Below are 18,824 nucleotides of genomic sequence, written 5' to 3'. Positions count from 1 at the left end.
ATGAAAACTCCAGTGGCCAAGAAGATAACACTTTGCGGGGTACAAAAAAAAAAAGCATGAAGCAGATACAATTGCTAGATTTTTCACTGAAGCTAGAACCATTTAAATCTTTGCTTTTCAAACAAATGTTCTGCCTTTAATTTGTTCTGAACATACATAATAAGAGCATGATACATGTAATAACATTTTACAAACCATAATTCATACAACAGTGTATGTTTAAAAATTACCTTGATAACTATAGAAAATAAAAATTAACAACTAAGACAGGCCCCTCTGAAAAACACACATGCAACCTCAAATTAATATAAAATTAATTCCACACAGAATCTCTATTTCATACCTGAAATAAAATATTCTTAAATTAAAAATAAAGATTCTTAATATTGTGCCCCTTGAGAGTCTCCTTTTTTTCAGCCAGAAGGCAGCTGTGGTAGGACTACTGTGGTTTTATTTTTGTTTCTGTATTTCTTTAAATTGGAGTGGATATCAGATAACCTGCTCTTCTGCAGAGCTGTAGGATTCTCTCCAGTTAAGACTGAAGCCCATTTTTCATTCTGTGCAGATTTTGGTCTTGTTAATTTCTTGCATAAATCAAAATGAGCCTAATACCTGCTTCTTTACTTGCAATTTGTCAGCTTACTTGCTGAAAGTTAATGTAACTATTTTTTATTTCTTTTCAACAAAATCTTGGTTTGCATGCAAACATTATGTATTTTCTAAAACCGTTACAGATTATACTATGCCACAGTGTGATTATTCATTTAAATCTATCTGAAAATAATCCTCTTTCAGACTTGCCCCTGTAAATTACAAGGAGCCCATTCAGAAGAAACTAATACAAAATCTGTGTAGCTAAATATACTTGAGGGCTAGAGAGACAAGAATCAGAAAAATTTTCTCTAAATTTCCAATAGTCTATCCAAATTATCTCAGCTTTGAAGAAAATAATTTTCTGCTGGTGGAAAATATAGATGCAAGGGAACTATTAAGTGATAGGTAGTGGCAATATGTTTGGTTTTAATGATCTCTGATTATGCTATGCTTACTTAGGGCAGAAAGAGTTGAAAGGACTAACTGGTTTCTAAAGGTGTAGTCAGCAGAAGGATATGGATTATGTTGTCTACTGTCCACCTCCTTGTAATGATGACCATGCCTAGTGCAGGAGAGCTCTTTGGGTGAAGAACTTTCATAGAGAGCACAGACTGACATGAAAGCAACATTAATGGGACTCCAAAAAGAATGTTATTAGTCTTAGCATCTACCACTTGAAGACAGACAAATACCCAGTATCCTTAACTGGCTTTAAAGAAAGTATTCATCACTTCTGTTATGATGATTCACAGCTTTCATTGTGTGGCATTTAAATATTTGTTGTTTTTTGAGCTTTTTTTACTCTGCAGTGTCTTTAATTATTTGTATTATTTAATAAACTGAAAAAAGATTAGAGCTATTTTAATTGCTATAAAAGGAGATTATTTCATTTTTGGAAGAGAAAAAGATTAATTGGGAGAAAAAGATTAATTGAGAGAGAGATTCTTGCTGACTATAAGTAAGAAGCATTGTTTAAAATCCAGAGGAAAGATAACTTTCATTAATCAGAAACAAAGGGCCAAGTACAAAGACAGATGCTGATTTATCTCAAAGTTTAGACCACTTTTGGTGTTGTCAGTTAATCTATAATGAAATAACAGAACAACTATTTAAAATGCCACTAACTACAGCTGATATTCTGATGTAAGCAAATGTCACCTTCTCATATCCATTTTCAAAAACATCTGACCTTTCAAAATAATTGGTTGTTTTGGATCGGTAGTGCTTAAAATTACATCGACCTGCTTGGAAGAGGGAGGACAATAAGATTGCAGAGCACCATACACATCTGGTATGTATTGCTGGGGTATCTCTTATTAAGTCTATGTGGAGTCTTAGAGGGTAGAGACCAGTAATCAAACTAAAATGACTCAATAAAAGCTTCTGGTAATACCTTCTTTGTAGATTTTTATTGACACAACCTCGTGGCAGTAGAGTAAGTGAAGACACAGGTTCTCTCTGACTCAGACCTTAGCTGTCTGCCATATATTTTCTATAATTTCTTCCAGGTGAAATTTCCTGTGTCAGCTATTTAAAGTTAAATCCTCTGAAAGTCAAATTCTCAACCTCAGTGATGTGTCAAGGAAGGCTTTGTGTGTAAAGAAGTAGGTCTGAACTGAGAATTGTATAAATTCTAAACACCTATTCAAGAGTGTGAATGAGCCAAAAGACTTCTTTCTACCATAAGAATTCTCCCTGTTTCCTTCAGTCACTCAGAGCGGTGACCCCTCCAATTCCACCAGGAAAAGATATCCAGTGAATTCCTCATGGTGCTTTATCTTCCCTAGTTCTACTTTGAGAGAGGCTCAAATTCTCCATTCTTCCTTGCAGGAAGCCTTGATCTGGTGGCACTTCAAATGGCACTCTTAGAGGGACTCAGGAGTAGCTCTATTATTGTTTTTGCCCAGCCATTTCCAGAATTAGAAGGAATAGGGTATTGTTTCTCATCCCAGTGTTACAGAGGGATTACAGTTTATAAAGGAGGTATTAAGAGTTTCTCAATCTTCTTTAATTAAAGAACTGCCAAACTTTTTAAAAACTGAGGTCTAGCTTATGAAATGTAGATTGAATTTTTGTTTCCAAACAAATTAAAAATAGGTTAGATTTTGAATACGTTAATTTATTACTTTTATCTTCCCTCATTTAGAATGCTTCCTTACCCACATAAGCACAAGTTGGTGAGAAGCTGGGGCTTTTTTTGCTAATAACGGTGCTGTTAGTTGTAGTAGTTTTGCAGATCACATTCTAACATTTAAGGCTAGGAGTTACACATTGTGAAACTCTCTTACAAAATACCATTTAATAACTGCAACAAATTTAATTTCTTAGAAGTACAGGAGTTATCTAAATATCTCTTAAAATCAATGAGACATGCCTCTTACAGACCTGTAATGAGTGCTTCTACATTTTCTAGGCTAAACACTTTCATATATAACAGGAAGAAGGAAATAAACTCTGAACAAACAGAATTTTGGTTTTGTTTTTCTTGGATCATAGATTTCTTCTGTTTTTCCAACAACTGTTTTGTAACTATCTTTTTCCTGACTCTCAAATCACATAAAAACATCTGTTCTACAAACAGTATATTTCAATCCAACTGTAAGATAGCATTTGCCATTAAGATGTGGAGTTTTGGCTGGATGATTAACCTATTTGGACAGCCAGCTCACTGCGTGGAAGTGAAGACCAGAAAGATTTGGATCAGGATTTCTTGGGGCTTCATTCAGTACCCCCCACCTATAGCACAATAAATTATACCTACCTCAGAATGCGCTGTCAACGCACTTAGTATTTTATCTGGTAGACCAGAGAATTCTAGATAAATTACAGGTACATTTAACCATCCTTTCTGAGCAAAAATTAAGATTCATCTTTGTTCTAGCTGCACCTATAGAGTAAACACTGGATGTAGGGTGGCAGGGACTTAATCACCAAAAGTTGTAAACAGGTAATACATTAAATAACTAAGGATATCAGCCAGAAAAAAAAAAAAAAAAGGACAGAAATAGGAACCTAAGTACATAGAAAGAACTGTCTAACTGTCCCTTTGGGACAGACCTGTGCTAGGTGGACATTGGCATGAATTCACTAGCGTTTATATTTAATCTCTAGAAGCTCCTACTTGATCACTCTGTGGCATTGCACTTAGCACACTTAAAAGTAAATAAACTTGAGAGCTGTATTTTATGGGATAGCTCATCATTTCCACTGTTTGCAGAGTAAATAATATATTTAAAAGGCCTTCATAAAATGCAATACTGTAGCTGTTACGACATACCAATTCTTCTCACTGTGGAAGAGCCGCACCCTGCAGCGGTGACAAAGACAAGCACACACTTTCATGTTGCCACTTGTAGACCAAGCTAATTGCAAAGCTCCCTTCAATCCTCACTGTGACTTATTCACTCACCTGAAAAAAAAGCAAAAAACCGATTTACTAACTTCCAATTTACTAACTTCACCAAGCTTTCATATTTACGTTTGGATAGAAGAGGCAGACTGAAGTCTCAAAGGGTTATCCAAGAAAGTTGGTCACAGCTGAGGGAATGATCAGTTACTCAAGGCTTACGTCTACAAACAAGTTTTAGTGCTGTCCTTCTCATTTGAATCCTGCAAAGTTAGCATGGTCACTAAAGCCTTTAGCATTGTCTGTGCACACAGACCATGAAGAATGCCCTGGTGACACCAAGCAAGGGACTTGGAACTGCTTCCATTTAATCCAAAAGTCAGTTTGCACCAGCCTTTTCTAGCCTGTCACACTCCTACCCATTCAAAGTAAATATTATGTTGCAAAACCTAACAGTTTTACTAAATTCATTTCCATTTTCATGTGTCTCTTGATGAATTAATTTGATATAGCACATAATTCAAATTATATAATCTGTGACATTCTATAATCTGTATTTGATAATCCAAACTCTTTCAATAATTATTTGCTTTAATTTTTACAGACTCTGTAAAAACCAAAACTGCAGATACAGCATGGTATTTTGGAAGTCTCAAACTCTTGCAGATTTTACAGAATAAACTAAAGTCCAACAAATAAGAATATCTGCCTATATGAAAGTCACGGCAGCTGTAAGAATTTTATTGCTGTTTGTTTGAAGTTATTCCTTCCATTCAGCTGCCAGCATGAGCCATGTAAAGAAAACCTGGTATGGGTTTGGCCACCTGTCATTCTGTCAGGGATTTATATATGCCTTGTATGACTCTATATTAGGTAGCAAGGAATAAAAAAATCACCTCTTCCAACCCCTGTAAATAATGGATGTGTTTACAGACTCTGTGCCTGAAGGCATGCTTACTGACTTGGGTCAAAAGTATTTTACCTTTGTTTCTGGTATTTTTGCAGCTCGCTAGGCCCAGCTCTGGTAACTACAAAGCTGTGGAAGAGTCTTCATGGACTTCAGTGGAAACTGGATCAGGCCTAGAGGAAGGCAAACAACTGCCTGCTATTCAACATGCCCAATAAAAATAAATGAGCAATGGCTTGTTCATATTTCCAAGCTCAGAAAAGGCTCTTCCAAGATGCTGGTAGCAGGGAATATGGGCCTTTTTTTTAATTGAAAACCTGAGTTACAACAGTTGTAGGCAATTTGCTTTTCCTTCTTGCCTCCTTTACAGGAGTAAAACAGAGGTAACGATACCCATTCATGTAGAGGCTGTTGGGAGAGCCATTCTTTGTAAAGAATGTGTTAAAGAAGAAGAAATGCAAGCATCGTGTTCCTTGCAATTCAGACACCTCAGAGAGACCGGAAGATATGAAATTTTAAAAAAAAAAAAAAAAGGAAATTAACTCTAAGAAAAGTAAAGCAATAAATATTACCTGTGCTATAACTGGCTGGGCAAGCTTGCCATCCCAAGGCCACTTCCATTCTCTGACCATTTCTTCATCTTTATTAGTCACTGACCTCTTTCCTGATTAAACATCACTGTTACGGTGTTGCTGTAAACAAGCAGAAATATGAAACCTGTTTTTCCTGGTGAATCTCAGTAAAACCTAAGCAATCCAAGAAGCTCTCTTTGATCTATGAGTCTTTAATTAAAAAGCCACTTTGCATATCTGCTCCTTCATCAAGCTTTTCTCATGCTACAGACCTGTGAGGCGGGTATAAATTATTATCCCTGTGATACAGACAAAAGGGTCAGGTAAATTCTTGCTTTAACAATTCAAATTAAAAAGAAACTGATGTCAAATTAGTGTGATTTTAATGCAATTTCCACTTACTAGGACATGTCTAGAAGTTCTAAAATACTTCAAATTCTAGTGTAAATTTGAAGGAAGAAACAAATAAGGCAAAACAGCACGTAGATGTCATTCACGTATGAGCCTTCAGTTGACAGTTTGGGGAACATCTTTATGTTGTCATCCTAAATATTTATTAAGAATAATATGTATTCTGATGCTTCTTTTATCTACCCATGAGCAAGTACCTGGTGACCAAGTACCTTGGTGACCTGCAGAGAGACATAAATTTTAAAAGACATAGAAAAGGTCCTCAGATCATCAAAAGTTTTTTAAAGTGGATTCTGTGTGCTGATGGTCTTACCTGGACACAGGGGATTCAAGAATTTTGGGGCATATTGTTTAAAGTATCAGGGACATCCCACGTTTGCTGTTTGGTTTTTTTCTCACAACTTAACTGAATACAGCAACTGAATCTCTCATAAAAAGTATGTTTTTTCTTGAGTTTCCACTGAGTTTTGAAAAATAAACACATGTATATTAACAAGGACAAAGCATGAAGCACCAGGAATCTTTAATGCTTGCACTTTAGATTTTCTATGTATTTTTGCTTGCTTTTCCATGCTGTAAGATTGGCCAGTGTAGGTAAATTTTCTTGGTTTGATTTTTTATCCCAATTGAGAATTGTTTAAACAGGGTTTTTTTAATATTTTGGACTTCTATACTTTTTTTTTTTTTTTAAATAAATAAGGGCCATCTCCTTCCACTAGCTACAGGAGCATTGAACTCCTGTTAACAAGAGCTGAACAACCTTTCCCTGCACAGCACCAGTAAAACATATTCCTGCAAACCCAAAAGATCATTCAGGACGGTAAAACAATGAACTTGACTTCTTTAAAAATGAAGGCAGCTGCAAGTTAATGTGTCTCTCGTTTTTAGCTACTGTTCCTCTCTGCAGAGCATGAAATTTTGATCCCAGATGTCTTGAGTACTCCAAAATCACGAAAGGAGCATAAAAGAAGAAAACCAAGGAAATCACTGTGCTGTAATGATAATCTTTCATGTAAAGGTGCAAAGAACTACACAGAGGGATATAAACAGATAGTAATACTATCCTGAAGAGAACTGATTGTGTTCAGTTTACATGGTCTGGTGGGCCTGAATCTTCAGAGGAAATCACCTGTGTGTAGGCTTTCCACAAGTGGGGATCTGCTCCTTACAACTGCATTTGAAATTGACACAGAGGATATTGAGAAGATCAGTGTTCACCCCGCAGTTTTTGTTAGATAGGATTTTAACCACAGACCAATCTATGCCCCTTTAGATGGGACCCACCCACAAAAGGAAGAAAGCTGTATTTAAGGGTAAGTATCCAAAAAAATCCTTGCAACTGTTTTAACAAAGTGGTGTTACACCAACCTGGGAGAATAAATGAAACCCAGAGAAAGAAATAGCATCAGGATGAAAATGTAAAACCATACTGTTCATCAATACTTTTTAAAGGACTTCTCTTAAAACATGCATCTCACTAAGATCTAGTGAAGACAATTATAGTCTTCATTTCCATCCTTATTTAAAACAGACCATAGAAAAAGGAGCTGGAAGGGAGTTAGAGAAGTCACTCAGACACATTTAAATAGAGAGAGGGACCAAACAACTCTGCAAATATTTGGTGGTGGGCAGGCACAAAGCTTCTTTAACAACATCATTCTTTGTTGTGTGTAAATTATTCCATATTAGGTCAGTAGCTCCAATTTCTTCATAAAGTTATGCCAATTATTTTTAATACAGAAAATCATAATGATGATTGAACAATATATAGAACAAATAGCATTTGATCCGCTCTTCTTATGACTTGTATAATGCACTGCATTTTGAGGCACTAAGAAGTAGCAGGGGTGGAGGAAGAGAGTGTCTGCATTTTGTCTGTGTGGAATATCCATCTGCAGCTCATGTCATGCATTCAAGGCAGCCAGAGGCTGGCTCCCAAATTGCCTGCTGTCTCCTTTGTATGCCTAAATGTTCTTGTAAGCCAAAGTGCGTCCTGTCCCCACAGCACTGGTTTCACAAATGGGAAATTAAACTCTCAAAGTGATTTCCGTCTAGCTTAGCTTAGCAATTTAGATAACATAGTAGAGGGGACAGGTTCCTGCACCTCCAAGTTCCTGCACCTCCAGATGACCTGCAAACAAGATGGAAGTGGTGTTTTTCATCTTCCCACATGTGTAGATGTCAATCTTCTCCAATGCCAAACTCTCCATGGACTATCCATCTGTCTGAACAAAAGTTTGGTCACCGAAGACTGTGCTTTACTTTTTTAGAGTGAAGAGGGTAGATGAAAAACAACAATCAAAATAAACCCAACCCATTGTCAGACACCCAATTAAGATATGACTCTAAGCTGCAGGAAATAAAACTATGTTGCACAACATAACACCTTTCTCATGTCCATTATGGTTTCAAACATTGTTCACAGCCTTGTGTAACAGCTTCATGCTCTCTGCTCTGATTTGTAGCATCAAACCAGTGCTCATAGTGCATCCACCTACCTGCTAGGAAGACACATGCTGCCATGTCCAGGGGGGAACATTCCAACTGTAGAGAGATCTGGAGAAGGGCTAAATATATTGGTATAGAAACCCCCACATGGGAGACTGCAGCAGCTTCATCAAACAGGAAGATACTCAGAAAGATAGTAAAATGAGAGTCAAGGAGTTGACTTGTTATCATTCTCCAGTTTTATGGTTACATGCCCCTGCAGAGAACACAAGGACTAACAATCTCTATCAGCTCTGTAACCTGGGTATTGGGTCCAGGAGCATAGGGATAAGCAAAGCCACTAACCCAGTCATGTCCTTCCTTGAACAAGTGGATGGGAGGGATGGAGGATGGGCAGAGCTCAGTATAAAATCCACCCACCAAAGCTCACATGGCTGGCACAGACCAAAAGTGACCTTTGCAGGAGCAACATATGGATCAGAAATATGTTTATGAAGTATAATACCTTTGGTGGTTTTCCTTGTGACAGAGCAGATTGCTCCTAATCCAGTTTGATGACTTTGACTGATAAAGTAATCTTTGTTCAAGACAAGTTTATACTCTAAATAGATTGTGGTCAGACACCATTAACTTGCAATTGTATTTTTCATTCTGGAATACTTCTTTCTGAAGCATGTCCACCCACCTGACACATACTGGACTTTGTTATTATAATCTGACTACCTGGCTGTAGTTCTGGTGCTATATAAATACAATTTGATAAGAAACAAACATTTTCAGGTAGCCAAGCCTTGCTACCTGAAGCTACCAGGAAGCTATCCAGCTACATGTTATGTCTGAGTCTCCCTCCTGTAGAAGTCCTCCCAGTACCTCTTATGCTCTTGCTAGGATTCACATGTGCTGCGTAAACAGAAAGGATATTAAACGAAAGATAAGCCATCATTCAACCCACAGTGCACTCTTCTTTGTCCTCTGCCTGCTTTCTTGACCACTGGGATCTGAAGTTTGCCATATGTCAGCTCTGGTGTGACAGTCATGGCAGCCTGAACTTTCCATGTCTTGGAGAAAGTTTCTTCTCTGTGATCACCATAATGCCAGAAAATAATTGGTTTGTCAAACTCCACTTCTTTCACCTTGGATGTTTGCTCTTCTCTGTTTACAAGAGGGAGGAAAAAAATATACCTCTGATTAGTTTTTGCTAAGCAGAATCCTCACACAGCACTTCCATTAATTTAGAATGAAGTTTAACCTAAACAGAAAACATACCTTAATTTCTCAGCTGAGACAGAAATGATCCAGGTTAATAATTTACCTAGGAATTCAGGCAGCCTCACAAACACCAGTGAACAGCCCCATTGACTGTTGAATTTGTTACAGACTTTTCAGTGCTTTGTCACCAGACTCAGCCCTTGAGTTTCAGTAGAGTGTGGAAGTTCAGACTTCTTACTGATCAGCATGGCCAGCATGAGTGAAGTGAAAATTTCTGGTTTAAAGACACAGCTATTGTTCATCTACAATTATCTCAGCAAGTCACTAGGTCTGTATCTTCAGCTACAGTATGAGTAAAATGTGCCCAAATGTTTGTTCTTCTATAATCTCCTCCTTTCTACTGAATGCAGAAGAATCTGCTGATCTCCCAATTCCCTCCCCAAGCAATATTAACCTGAAGTGGCTTCTGTTTTGTTTCATCAATAACCTTCTCTACAGCTAATAATATAACTTTGCACTCTTCTAAATTGTTTATGTGAGAACACTGAGGAGTGAGTATATTTGTGAACATTGAGGATAAATATTATTAAACACAGTACTCTCAGATCCCTCCCTAGGGGTCAAGTAAGTTGCCCAAGATCGCCTAAGTCACCTGTGGTTAAGCTGGCACTGGAACTGACTGCACCAACCCTCTACACGTCTACATAGCAGAGATCCTTCAACTGGGAGAGGCAGTCCATTTTAGCCCTGTTGAAAGTTTGTCTACCTGATTTTTTTTCTTCACCTTCACTATCCTGTATTCCATACGTCTATTGTGCTACTCTTCATTGCTATTGCTTACTACGTTCTTCTAAGAAAGAACAGTATTTTAAAATGTCATTATTTAACAACCAAATTTATATCTCTTTCAGTCCCATGACTGATCATGAGAAAGAAGCAGAGAGCTTGAGGCTGGCTAAATTAACCTAAACCTAGGAGACAGCTATTTAGTCCTGCCAGCCTTTGGCTGACATCCTTTTCAATTAGATGGTCTATGTGTACTGTTCTACTTGAATATATATATGAGCACATGCATCCATACTTTTACCTGTTAGTCTTTAAGCAGTTATAAAAATGTGCAGGTTATCACAGTAGTATTAGGTAAATGAAACCTTTAAAGGAAAAAGATGAGCACAAAAGCTGGTCAATTTTGAGGAAAGCTAATTATGTAAAACATCAGTTGACAGAAGTCAAAGGCATATTTTTGTCTTCAAGCCAATAGTTCTTGTTTCAATTTTGCCATAAAATATTGCTCATTATAAACTTTTTGCTGACCAGGCTAAACATAAATATTCAAGAACTCTATGCCAGCTCTCATGGCACTGACACAGGAATGGGGGTACTGCAATATGAGGAGCAGCATTTTACTTCTAACCTAATGGGCCAACAGGGTCTGCAAATCCTGCAAACATGCTCAGGTCCTGTGAAAGGGAACATTTTGCTTGTAGGGAGACCCTGTGACCCTATTTGGGGCCTAAATGTTGTCTTCAATTAGATGATTAAATCTGCTCTGACTGCAGAACTTTTGGGAACAGTAATATGGTGGACCCCTGAATAGCTGCACCACAGACAAGCACAGGTATCTGGATAAGCTCTATCAAGTTCTTAACTATGGAGGCTGGGGTATACCAAAACCCAGAATCCAGGAGGATAAATGACAGAACCATTTAAGAATTTTTTCTAAAACTGTAATTGTAATACATGGTCTCATGTGTGGGAAGACAACAGCACCAATACAAATAATCACAAAATATGATGTTTCCAGTGTAAGCCTCAAGTATTAAGCTTTTTTGTTGCTTTTCTTTTTCTTGGCTTTGCAAACACATTCTATAGCTATTGGAGGCTGACATACAGAGGTTGGTCAAACAACACAAGCTCCAGTTTTTGCTGCAGCATCAATTCTTTTGGACTTTGGGCTATTCAGTTCCCCAAAGAATAAAACAGTGATAATAACCCATTCCACAATGTAAATATACTATTGTACAATGCACAATACATTGTAGCATATGCACTTTTAAACACTGAAAACTGCTTGATTTTATACAGCCACTAGCTGCTAAACCTATTATGATGAATGATGCTTTTTCACCTAAGATAAAATGTTGATGTTATTAAATCTGAGTATGTTTATAAATTTGTCAGTGTACAGGAACTGTCAGTTAACCAGCAGGATATATAACAGCTGAAATTCAGAAACAGTGCTGTAGATACAAAATTATACAGATTAACTTTAATAACTGTCCTCGTAAGTAATTAATGCTTATAATTAGTTAGCAGCAAAGATTTTTTCCATTTAAACATAACCTGCTTTATAAATTCCAGCACTTCCTCCTCAGAGAATTGATAAGGCAGGGTAAATTTTAACTATTTCTGACACCTCCTCCATCTCTTGATACTATTTTAGCACTTTAGCTGGTACTCAGAGAATGGCTGCTATATTTGGAAGCTACTATACATTTTAAACACATGGCCAGTTCTCTATGGGGAGCCTCCAGAGTGTAATGCTACCTTGTGCATACGTAAAGGCTCATGTTCATGTCAGTCCTGTTCTATGGCATCTGTCAATAAAAAGTAAGGTTCATTCATATGAATACAAAGTGCTGAAGCTTTGGGAATTGTCTTCTTAAACAGATTAAACAGATTCTTTGCCTTGAAGAATATAATGGAGAAAGAGGGAATATGCATTGTATGTGCCTTCAATTGAAAAACAGAAAATTACGTCTATGAAGAGGATGGGCATCCAGAAAAATGGATTCTTCAGATAAATTCCAGGTTAGACCTTCATATGAACTACCTTAACTTCCCACCTCAGTCACAGTCACCGTTTGATTGATCTACAGCCCAGGATCGCTGCTGAAAAAGAATGAAGGTAATGCAGACTCTTTAATTATTCTCAGTACCAATCTGGAAAAGTAGTTGGAAAATTAAGCCATGCATCACTTTGAGCAGCAGGGGCACAGAGTTCTTTTAGCATGTGGTTCTGTAAGACATCTGTGCCTGCAGCTACACCACGGCAGGTATATTTTATGTAGTTTGCATTTGCAGCATTTGTGGATGATTTCTGAAGGCCTCTGGGAGTGTATAGGAACTCCTTAACTTCTGGAGATCCTCAGTTATTCTCACTCGATTTTCTAAAAAGGTGAGAACACCCAAGATGAATGGTCAGGATGTGATCTCTATTCAGTCTGAACATCTTCTGTTACAATGGTTGTTATCAAGAAATCAGATTACTTGATGTGAAAGTCCAAATGAGATGATAAAGAATGGCTACAGACACAGACTACTAGAGACTGGGCTGAGCAATTGTTAAAATTAAGGCAGGGAAGCTCAGTTTCCCTGTACTCACTATTTTACTATGAATAAATTGAAAAGCAAGTTAGTCAGAAACAAGAATTCGGTGGGTTACAGAAATGCATGACCTGCTGCTGGGCTTTCCCTTTACCAAACGAAAAATAAAACTTTGATGACAGACCCAGCAAGTGGGAGCTCCTAGGAGACAGGAAAGGGTAGGGACGATTTAGTGGAAGCTGGTTGTCTTTACCCTTTAAAAATTCATCTGTTGATTAAGAAAAGTTCAAGAGCTGCCTGACTGTGTTGGCAGATCCAGTGGTGGAGTGTTGAAGGAAGTGTGCATGATCTTGAGACCACTGAGACAGAAGAACAAAAGGCTGCCTGTGAGCACAGGAGCTAAAGGTGGAATCAATTTAACAGCTCAGAGACACCAAGAGCATGCAACTCTCCAGCAAAGCATTTCAGAGACGGTATAATTTCCTTCAGTGCCTATGTATTTGTTTATGGAACTATTCCTCCATGCTAGGATGCTGGGTATCTCTGCAGCACTTCTAACCTTCACCAGCCAAGGAATTTCAGTTCTGCAGTCCTGGTGGCACCTGACCAACTTCATGGCCAGGATTCGGAAGAGAATGCACAAATGTATTATTATTTTTTTTCCACATGGCAACGTTCTTAATGAAATCCACCAAGAGATGCAGAGTAAGCAGTCATTAGATCATTAAATTTGTTGACGTTTTAGGCAGAATTGGTATAATGCCCTGTGAAGAACTTTTCAGTTCGTGCATTAGCGCTCCCCCTTTCAGAGCAAAAGTTATTAAGTCAAATATATGTGGTCAGAGAGTAGCCAGTAGGGAACGGCTTTAAGTAATATCCTAGAATAGTTACTCACCCTGTATTCTGCTATCAAAGAGTAGTGGACCTGCAGTGGCTACGTGGAAAACTTTGTTGGCAGATTATCAGAGACAATCAGAGAAGGATTGGGTATTTAAAAACAGATCATATCCAAAAACCAGGGGGGGTTTATTGCTTGACAATTACTCCCATCTCATGCTAATCCATACTTTAGTTAATTCAGACATTCAGAACAACTGTCCAGGTACTGCATAACCACCTCTGCTAAGCACCAGCCATCCAGCCGAGCTGCCTGCTGCTCTTACCTCTTTCCTCACAAATGTCAGATAAGAGCGAGAAGCTGATTGCGATGGGTGACTGGCCAGCATCAATTTGCACAACAGGAGATAGACAGGAAGAAATCAGAGTGCAGTGCTTATGATCATACATGTAGGGGTGAGTCAGCTTTCAAAATCATAAAACCAAAGATTCTTCTTTTTTTTAAAGAGGAAGACTGTGGTAGCACCTGGAGAGCTGGAACAGGGTTGACCCCCACCTATGGTTCTGCACTGAGTATTCCTGATGCTTGCTGAATGAAATGCTCTGGATGCAAATGATTTTTACTGGCGCAATATGTTATGACTCTATCACCTTGAAAGAGGAGACTAAAAATGCTTTGATAAATGGTTTGAAACATCGCCCAGTTTCACCGGCTTTGTTCTTCTAAGTGTTTGCACCTCTTGCTTCAGCTGCAAAGCTATTTCATCATGTCCTAAAACAATGCTTTGCAGAGAACTGCAGTATAACAAGCTATAAAGTGGAGCATGTTGGCCTACCCAGCCAACAGAGAATGTAGTCTTAACAGAAAGTGCTTTATTCCCTTTTGCAGCCAAACATTACAACACAGCACATTTACACAGCACAACCTTACCTTTACTTCCTACAGGCATGTTTGATGCTGTCTCAGGTTTTCATTTTTCCTTTGTAGCACAGGCTGGTAGAGCAAAGCTTTTCATGTGTCGTTCTTTTCTGATGGCAGTGGTTTCATACTCTGTACATTTGAACCCTGGAGCACCACTCTTAATCTTCTCTAAGGCCTGGCTTCTCCTGGACCTCATACTTTTGTACCCTAGTGACTTCTGGTGCCATTTACGGTAATCAGCCCTCTCAGCGAGTTCTCTCCAGCTACAGGTTAGCATTCATAAGTCCCTGAGGGAAACCAGTCTCATACTTGTAAGGAGCTTCAACTTCTCTCCAAGCTCCTGTAACATGTTGGCAGCCACAGACGTATATCCACATGGTGAGTGCTCATTTGCCTGTGGGATCAAAGATGTTTGTAAGATCTTTGGGTTCGAGTCCTCCATAGTGGTTATACACAGCGAATGACAAGACACTTGCGGCAAAACTGGGTATTTTCTTTTCTTGTTCTATCATCGTTTAAGAAACCATCTTCATGCCTTTCTACATGCTCACCTGTACAGATGGCACCCCTGCCTTCAATTGGGCTGAGCAGAAAAAAAAAGCCGTATCATTAAGTGACAGCAGTAACAGTTAAAGAACACAGAAAAGAGACTTGTTAGCTTTGCTGCCTGTAACATACGTATGTGGACAGGCTGGCAGGGCTCCCTTTCCCAGTTGAGACTGAGCCACATTTCCTCCCAAGGAAGACACTCCTAGATCAAGCTCATAAACTCCTGTGCAGAGCAGCACAATGAGATTTAGTGCAGCCATTGCCAAACCAGGGAGTATCTCTCTGATAGTCTATGCTTTAGACTACACCCGCTGAGGTGCCATGTAATGTAATGTAACGTAACATGCTGGCTGATTTCTTCTCACCTATGTAAAGCTATTTTCTCTTGCCTCGGTAAGATGGTAATCAAATAAATCCAAAACTTTGCATTCTTAGATGTGACATGCAAAGGACTTTTAGACAAAATTTTGAGTGTCTAAAGAAGTCTTCTCCTGCAGCTGCTGATTCCATATACCCTATTTCATGTTGGGCTTTTTTATTTTTTTCAGTTTGGAAACTCCTATCTCCCATGAGAGGACCATCTTTATTTTAAACTGTAACAGTTTAATTAGAGGACTGCCTATGTGGAAAATTTATTAACAAGTTTTAGGAGTTTTAAAATCTAAAATACAAAGAAAGATTACAAAAAAAGTCTTAGTCCTCAAGCCTCTAAACACACACAAGCTTACCTGTAACCACATGGTTACCCCCATCAGTTTCAGTGGTAGCTTCTTACACTCCTTAAGTTGAGTGGAAACATACGAGTTCATAGGTTGAAACAATCCAGAGTAAATTTCTGAAATTCAAAAGCAAATTAGACAAAACAAGGTTTGTCCTTGGACCAAAAATATCAGTTTAAAGCAAATGTGATGAAACCTAAATTTAAAACCCAGTCACACCCCAGATGAATGCTGTGAACACTGGCTCCCAGTACATTAGTCAGCAGACATAAAGTTCATTAAATCCACCAAGCTGTTCAATGTGCTGTTGTTCAATTTGTGCCGAAACAGTAGAACAAGGCTATGATGTGGCATTCTTTTACTAACTTCTCAAGATTTGTATGTTAAATATATTATGAAACACTGAAAGCAGAAATGAACGTTAGGTGCTACACCTCAAGGAGTTGGGGTTAGGTATAGGACACTGTCACCTTCCCACTTGTCTCCCTCTGCTCACGCTCCAGGGCAGGATGCCAGCTCTGGTCATGTGCCTCCTCCATCTCTCCCCTTCTGCTTGGCCACATCTACCTTGGGACTTCTTTTTGTGTCTTCCCTGAAAACTAGTTGACAGAAACTTCCCAGCTTCCATCACTACTGGCGTCACACTATTACTTGTGAGTAAGCCAGTGGCAAGATCTTCAGTAAAATATGAGGACAGTTCTTCTGGTGTCTTCTTGCCCCTTTCCCTCAACCTAGTTTTCATCTACAACAAAATGAATGTTTCCAATTTAAGATTGGAGGACGTTTAAAGGGGAAGAGAGAAGCAGAAGAATATCCTGGATATAAAAGAAAATACCTTGTCAGAGAAATTTACAGGTCCTGCTTCCAGCGCTGCAGCTGTAAACACTGGTTCCATTACTCCCTAGAATGAAGAAGTGGAGCACCCCAGAGGAAAATAATTATGTCAGCAGGCTGTGAAAAAGAAACTGTTCATGTTTTTTACACTAACAGTGAAGCTGATGAATTACTTGCCGTGTGAGGCCTTGAAAAACTACTTCAAATAATACAGGAACCACCACTGTATGAATGAGAATACATTAACGTGTCAGTGGATTAAATGAGATTAAGTTGATTACAAAACTGAAGAACAAAATACCAGGTTTCGATAATTTAGGTTTATACTACTCTAATCTAGTGCTTTCATGAGATATGACTTAAAATTATTTCTGAGGATATGCAATGTCTCTGTTATCTGAGAAAGAAGACTGCTTGCATCTGCAGTTATGAGTCAGTGAGTACATCAATAAATATGCTTTTATTAGAAAAAGGAGGCTTGTGACTATCATAAATATAAAAAATTTATTTGAAAGATACCAGTGTGGGGACTCTTGACTCTGGACAGCTTTCCATCCCCTACCAAGACTGCACCCAGGCACAGAGATCTGCTGTCAGAGTGACACTCACTGTAGCAAATCCTAACGCAGGTATCTTCATAGATGCCCAATGCAATAGCTCCTCATCACAGAAAAATAAGGAATCTTTTTGAAGCACTTTTGAAGCACTCCAGACAATGGCTTGTTTTGTTCACGTGAATCTTGTCACTTAAAAGCAATTTAAAAAATAAGATCCAGAGGAGGCAATAAACTGCCTTATTTTTATATTTCACAGCATGCATCTATTCATGCAAACTGAAAAGCGTTAGCTTTGTCCCAGTCTGGGTGCACAAACAGCAGTCTCTGCTTCTCAAGGTGACTTTCAGCAGTAAGACATTAAATTTGTTTCTTTTTTGAAGCACTCCTTGGATCCGTTGGAAATCTGTCCTCCAAAGGACACAGATGTGACACTAGCTGATACAAGCCAGTATGTTTGGATTATGGCTGACAGGCTGTAATCAAACTTGTGTTTGGTGGAAAAAAAAAAAGAAATTGCTAAGCAATGTTGAAAGAAGTCCACAGTGAACAGTTATAAATGTGAATTCTTTAGCTGTTTTTGTCACTTTTAACTCCGATTTAGGTTTTAAGTAAAATGTTAAGAGAAGCAGTGGTTTCAGAATTATGGAAGCCCTTTATCCTGCTCATGCTAAAGAAGACACTTTTTGGTGACAGCTGTCATTCCCATATTAAATATGGGTGCTGATGGCTGAGTGTCCACTTGTACACTGAGTACAAGTGTCCTCTGTCCTCAGCAATTGGTGAGGGGGAATATCTTTCCTTCTAGAGTTCAACAGACATATTTGCTCTCATGCAAGAAATATTTTCTTTGTCTACATCCAGTCTTCAGACCCAAAATTAAACCTCATCATAAAAATTGTCCCATTGACTCAAGTTGATTTTTAGAGCTGAGTACGGAATGATGAGTTTTGACCCAAAACTAGAAAAAAGAGTATTAAAGTGTCATAAACATATAAATAATGGCATCAGTCCCAGAAATACAAACAGAAACAAATATAACATCCCTCTGTTCAACTCTTCTTGGGACTGATATAGGCCTCTTACTCCCTAGTCGTGCTTCCTCCCTCTCTTTCCAGGATTAAACTGCAGCTGTCAGTGACAGCTCCCCCACTCCCTTCGATGTCATTTCTTGACACTTACATAAAGCTTGAAAAGAATATACCAAAGAAAACATAACATACCCTGAAAGAAGTCTTTTCCTGAAGATCATAACTTCTTTTGCTAGGAAGATACTGGAATGGGAGCTGCCTCCTTTGAAGAAAAAGAAGAAAAGGTGAGTTTCTGTTGTCTTTCAGGAAAGGGTTTCAAGTCCTGTGGCTTAGTTACCATATTTTTTTGGATTGCATTCAGCCCTTCCCTTAGCTCCCCAGCCACTGCCTGCCTTTGTCTGGGAGGCTGGTTGAGAAAAAGGAATAGCCACTGTGAGAAAACAAAACAACTCAGTATCTTTCTCCAGCTAAAAATGGTACTCACATGTCTCTTCTGGCCTACGGCCTGTTCAATACTGTCTTCTTATCATGCTGCCCAGTATAGCATGAAATTGGAAAACACAG

At 38.5% G+C, this 18,824-nt stretch overlaps 1 long non-coding RNA gene across 1 annotated transcript; it reads right to left on the bottom strand.

Moving 5' to 3' along the window:
- Nucleotides 1-9,214: 9,214 nt before the first annotated feature.
- LOC106901171 lies at nucleotides 9,215-15,931 on the bottom strand. The gene is made up of 3 exons (XR_001414266.1): nucleotides 15,851-15,931; nucleotides 14,583-14,967; nucleotides 9,215-9,430 (listed from the first exon to the last, which is right to left on the bottom strand). It is a non-coding gene; the product is annotated as an uncharacterized LOC106901171 (long non-coding RNA).
- Between the last annotated feature and the right edge of the window lie 2,893 nt (nucleotides 15,932-18,824).

The sequence above is a fragment of the Calidris pugnax genome, unplaced genomic scaffold (genome assembly GCF_001431845.1).
Source record: "Calidris pugnax isolate Ruff unplaced genomic scaffold, ASM143184v1 scaffold44, whole genome shotgun sequence".
Lineage (NCBI taxonomy): Eukaryota > Metazoa > Chordata > Aves > Charadriiformes > Scolopacidae > Calidris > Calidris pugnax.
The sequence above is the reverse complement of the archived record's forward strand: the minus strand, read 5'-3'. Positions and strand labels throughout refer to the sequence as shown.